This window comes from Coptis chinensis, chromosome 3 (genome assembly GCF_015680905.1).
Source record: "Coptis chinensis isolate HL-2020 chromosome 3, ASM1568090v1, whole genome shotgun sequence".
Classification (NCBI taxonomy): domain Eukaryota; kingdom Viridiplantae; phylum Streptophyta; class Magnoliopsida; order Ranunculales; family Ranunculaceae; genus Coptis; species Coptis chinensis.
In genome coordinates this window covers 102360998-102367320 of record NC_141458.1, presented here as the reverse complement: position 1 = coordinate 102367320, position 6323 = coordinate 102360998, and the positions used below count along the sequence as shown (strand labels likewise).

The window sequence follows — 6323 nt, the reverse complement described above, 5'->3', positions numbered from 1 at the left end:
AGACAACAACTGCAACAGGAATAGCTGATCAAACAATTGCAACAGTAACTTCTACTAGCTGGCACTATGGTGGATTTTATTCCCACCTATTACCTTACCCCTTTCTAATGATGGTGTGGGCAGAGCACTGTTATCCACTAGTTGAGAAAGAGTGGCTGGCCCTCATGTTCGCGGTACAGAAACTCATACATGACTTTGTATCCCATACCATTTACCTTGTGTCAAGGGCCAACCCAAGTAAGATTTTGGTCACCAAAGCAGGAGCTCCAAGTGCTTTCTTTACGCAATCAATTGTCAATCCTGCTTTCCTAATTTTATATTGGCCATTAAAGGACAAGCTCTGAGCAGACTTCCTTGCTGTGCATCCTCTTCTACCGTACTCTCTATTATATGATGACCATCCCAACGAGTCTGTTATGCAGGTCGGCTTTACCACAATCCACAGAAATATGGGAAGTTGAGTTTGCATGATCTAAATGGAGGAAGGGCTAAAACCTTAAAAGTTACTAGCCTCGTGCACGTGTAAAAACACGTGTTGTGTTGTATTTTTTCAACATGGACGGTCTTACAAATTGACTAAAAATACTAATTTAAGAATAAATTTACCATTATAGCCCTGTTTGTCCACCAGTTTTGAAAACCTACTTTAAAAACAAATTTAAAATACTAATTTACCGTTTTACCCTTCCAAAAACAAAAAATATTTTTAAAAAGTGAAATTACAATTTTGCCCCTACGACGTACACCAAAATCACTGTTACCCGACCCCACATTTTTCTATAAAGTAAAGATTTTGAAACAGGGGCCAAAAACAAAAATATATGTAAATAGAATGTCTAAATTTCAATTTATGCTTTTGTATTAAATTCCAATTCATCGAAACGAAATTTGTATTGGATTGAAAACGAATAAACCAACTTAAGAGAGCCAAGCACTAATATCCATATATAAAATGGGGCCAAAAGCTAAATAACAATTCCTACATTGCTTAGATGATCTTTTCAAACAATTCCAAGATAGTTGTGTTCCTACATTGCTTAATGGAAATAACCTTTCTATATTACAAAGATTGGTTGAAAACTTGAAATCAACGGAGTTTTGATTTCTCATCCTGACATGTTGGGCTATACTCGATTAATCAAAATCAAGCCAATCTAGAAACATAAAAAATAGCTAAATTGATTAAAAAACCAGCTGTAGGCTCGATTACGAAACTAGCAAAAGATGAGGAAATGTATCCTATAGTTTTGCAGAAGGATACAGATTAGGTTCTGCAACGCTTTTTAATTACTATTTGACGTCTACTCTGGTTAGGTTCTTTATCAGCTCGAGAGAAAGACGAATATCTTCGACAATATACAAAACTAACAGTGCACTTTAAGTACAAAAAACGGTAGCCAAATAAGGTCAGTGTAGTTTATTTAGATTACAAAAGGCATTGTAAATGGGTTTGGGGGTGCCAACCTAGCTGGGTTTAGATGTGAGCATCCAAACCTTGAGATTACTAAGACATCATAATTCTGGAATGCTATGTACATACGACGCATGCATAAAGTAGACCTCTGCAAACTACATTACTTTGGAAACCTGGACGAGACAAATGAAAATTTTAATAAAGAGAAAGTAGTATCAAAAGTGGAAGATTATACACATTTAAAAACATTGTAAGTACTAAATATTATATACCAAATGACCAAAAAAGGAGGCTGTTACTGATCAAAATGCACGTACTGATACTTTCTTCAAACGAGAAAAATTCAATCATGAGATTGCAGAAGCCTGTACAACACTCCCCATCCTGACAAGCAACTTTCTAGCACAAGAAAATCTTGCAATTACCAGCATTAGAAAATCCAGACAAAGCAATACATCAACGACCACGGCAACAAAACGTGCACAAATGGCTTCCAAACTGAGTTATAATGTCCACTAGTCCCCCACAAGGCCCAAAATATCGATATCGATGAATATTTCGGTGTATTCAAAAACCGATATATATCGGATATATCTATTTTTTTGGTGACCAGTCCAAACTATTTAAAATATTGGAAATATCATAAACATATCGGAAATATATTGGAAATATCGGATTTATATTAAAAATGGTCAAAAAGTCAATCGATATATATCAATTATATCAGAAATATCAATTATATCGGCAATATAAAGTTTCATATCGAAAATTCCGATATATATCAGAAAAAAAAGAATTCAATATTCGGTGGATATATATCAAAAATATCAATATCAGTGTACCAATTTACTGAAATATATCAATGATATATTAGATATATCGGCGATATTTTGGACATTGGTCCCATAGCCTCCAACTGCAGTGACCTGCAGCAAAAATACAGGTTTATCATAAGCATGGGATGCATGCTCCAATTACTAATTCTATAATTTTGTCCAACACTTTTTATAATCACTTCAAGGACTATACAATTCCCAATGCACTTCATTATCAATCAAACCAATGAATCTCATCAATGTCAACTTCAACTGAATTCACGTTGGGAATTTATATACTGTTGTGCACATGTAAAGGCAGTTAATTTGTGGCCCTGATCAAACCCAAGCAAACATCCTTGATCTAGTCCCACACCCAAACAGGTTCCTTAAAAAAAAATCACGCAGTTCAACTTCAAATAGGGTGGGGTTATGGCATCTCTAATGAGGGGTGTAAAATTACACCTCCACTTAAACTCTACGTAAGTGTCATTAAAATTTTACACCTCTAATTGTATAGTATTGTATAGTTTATAAATATCTACACTCTATACTCTCTAATGGAAGAGTGTAAAAAAAAAAATAGATTTTAAACTCGGACGTCACTCCAAGTGACGTCCCTCTTTAATTTAAACTGGGACGTCACTCCTGGGACGTCACTCCAAGTGACGTCCGAGTTAAAAAATTACTTTAGAATTAGAAAGGGACGTTACTCCAAGTGACGTCCGAAAATTATTTCACTCAGACGTCAGTTCGAGTGTCGCCCGGATTTTTTATTAACTAATAGCGAGAGGGGAAATTCCCCACCCTCTCTACTAGTTAATACACTATTACCTACGGTATAGCACTCCCATTGGAGAGAGTTTTTTGATATTTGGAGTGTAAAATTTCCACTCTATATGGTTTACACTCCCCATTGGAATTGCCCTTATTGACAATTTAAATCTCATTTCCAGGATCACAATTTCATTGTCATTTCCTGATTTCCAAGTAATGGCATTACGAAAACATTCACAGCAACATTTATAATGCTAAAGACAATAGGACGTGCAGATAGTACTTATCATTGCTCAAGGAGCCAATTTTCCCAAACATAGCATATGAGCAGCAAACAAAAGTATGATAATAATATGGCAAAGAAGACAGGATTAACCAGTACATACCCCAGAAGAATGAAATGATACAGAAAATCCTGACTGAGGAGCACAATTTATCTGAGAGAGAGCTGTTCCATTCATGTCAAAACGACTGAGTACAGGCTCTGCTCCAACTGCCAAAATCTGAATTGCAGATGAAAACCAAAGTTAAAAAATACAAATATATATAAAAAAATGGGTATACAATGAGAGAACTTAGATGATTAATATATGAACTGAACGAAGACATTGCACTCAAGATTTCACATTTTCACTGCAGAGTATCATTACTCAGTATAGTAGATGATCACCATTCATCAACATCATAGAGTTGTGAAATTAAGGAGATTTCTGGTGCAACATAACAGCGATATAAAGACAAGGAAAACAGAAAATTATTTGCTAAAATGGAGGACAATGGAGCATTGATATGTATAACAGTCTAAGCTACATATCATGAATTAAAGACTTGTAAAACTTGGACAAATGATTATTCACCATTGGCAAAGAAACAAAAGGTACTTTAAAACTAAGTTAGAAGAATGCTAGCAGGCACGCCTCATGAGTTGCATACATGCTCTGCACTAACGCACTTCTTGTCTTGGGATTCTAAAAATGGTTATTGGAATTCCAAAGAAGTTGGAACCCTGAAACAAGATGTATCTTTTGGTGCAGAGCATGTACGCAACTCACAAATCCAGTATTCCTCCATATACATTGTATTCCAAACATCAAATAGATACCTAGATGGTATGCTGGAAAGAGCATCTTTGGGAATTTAGTTGCACCTCACTTAGGTACCATCCAGCATGGTACAAATTCCCATCACGACATTTGTTGTTTTTTCAGGAATTCGAATACCTATATCATGCGACAATGCTTTACCTGTCGAATTTTGTCAGCTTGACCTTTTCCTTCGTAAAAATCGTAATCAGCCAATTTTGATATCTGGCGACATTTTATGGGTTGATATTTCAACCAATATCTGCGACATTTTATGGGTTGATATTTCAACCAATATCTACCCTCTGTCTTATGTTGTCCAGGACTTATTTTCTTCTGTGATGATTGATCACTACAATGCTGCGGCCTTTTGAGGAAAATCAGCCCTCTATTGACAGGTTTTTAAGGCAGTATCATTGGTAGATTGGGATGTGTATTCAAAACTCTTCATAGAGTAGAGTAGTATTTAAGCTGAGGCTAACATCCTAAAGGTGGAGGAACTGTGATACCTCAAGGATATGAGAAAGAGTCCTAGCTCAAAGCAGTGAAGGTTGCCTAAAAAACGAAGTCACTAGTCATGCACTCACCCATCAGTTAGGTTACGTCCGGGACCTGATTCCTATGTTATGATAAAACTCTTCTTAGAACTGATGCTTATGGGCAACCCCACATCTCTGGTGAGGGTGGTTCAATTAAGTGGGAACAGTATCAGTGGCAGAGTGGAATGTGTCGACACAAAGCTCAGTCAATTGGTTTGTATTTCACAAAGGGCCAGGATGCTATTATGAGAAACAATAATATATATGAATAACCAAATAGTAGACCAGGAAGCATAGGAAAAAGCAGCTACTATTTAACTTATAAGCTAAGTCACATTGACACGGACAAGTGTGTCGGTGTCAGTGTCAGGCAAGGCGACCTATATGAAGTGGGATTCAGGGACACAGCTAATTAAAAAGCAAACTATTATTTTTCTTTAGTTAACACCTAATTCTTGAGCTCAAGACCTTACAAAACGCCTTTTTACAAATAAAAAACTATGAAAGTGGCATATCATGGAAATCGTAACCACGTTAATAGATTATTTTCTTAGTCGTTTAAGGTATAAAAGAAACCCTAATTTGAAATTGTATGCACAACGCGTTTGTGTGCCCAACATGACCACATGTATGTGTATGTGTGTGTGTCCAACACGGATTTTTATAAGAATATGAAGTGTGTGTTATTTAAGTATTTAACTTATAAGTTACAAGTTATAACTAACAAACTTACAAAAATGATACAGGTACTTTAGCAGCATATTATCATCACGTTCAAAGCGTGTTACAAGAATAATATTTAAAGAAACTATAACAAAAGAGCCTACAGCTTACTTGGTTCTCATCAAATAATAGGTCTTGAATAGGATAAAGTCACAACCCTCGTAACGGGCTCAGAAGCAGGAAGGTTCCAAATCGATAAAGTTTTACCACTGCTAAAAGCCTGGAGAAAAACCAAAAACTGTATAAAATCTTTGAATGTTACAAATAGAAAAGGATAACAGATACATAATCAAATGCAATGCCAAGGCAAACAACTTTTAATTTTTCAACGCTGAAAGAAACTCTTTTAATGGAGCCACTAATGAAGAAAAAAGCACTACAAAATCTCAAACATCGGGGCATCCAAACTAAAAACCAGTTGGCAATGTCGGGAACGGTCTCAAGAACTTATATATTGTTGTCAAAGGCTTCAAACTACCAATGTGGGATTATATATATCAACGCAACTCCTCACCTGTCGTGTGAGTTAAGCACAACAGGTGGACTAATTTTAATTTGGTCAAGCTGAGTAATTGGGCTTCTGAGCCAGACACAATAGACTGCTCGAATACCATCTTAAATTTCAGAGCATCCAACTCAAAACCAATTGGAGCTGAGTAGAGCAGCCCAGGAACTAATATGTTGTTGTGCAAGGCTCTAAATTCCCAATGTGGGGTTATAAAGAACACACGATCCAACTGGTATCAGGAACATATCTTGAGATTTGGTCAAATTTCTCAAATGTACCGATTCCTAAATTAGGAAATACTAGTTGAGCCTAGCATCCTAGTACTATCATTACCGTTCTCACTATATTTCTATTTAAAAGATCTTCATACGGTATCTGCCACAGTCAGCAGATCAAGAGTGATGATATCTCAAAGTTTTAATATATCCTATGAAACAGGATATTTACTATATGCTTACATTTCAT

At 35.9% G+C, this 6323-nt stretch overlaps 1 long non-coding RNA gene across 1 annotated transcript; it reads right to left on the bottom strand.

Moving 5' to 3' along the window:
- Positions 1–1594: 1594 nt before the first annotated feature.
- Positions 1595–5581, bottom strand: LOC147512290 (uncharacterized). Its single transcript, XR_015217171.1, has 3 exons — positions 5462–5581; positions 3393–3509; positions 1595–2340 (listed from the first exon to the last, which is right to left on the bottom strand). It is a non-coding gene; the product is annotated as an uncharacterized LOC147512290 (long non-coding RNA).
- Between the last annotated feature and the right edge of the window lie 742 nt (positions 5582–6323).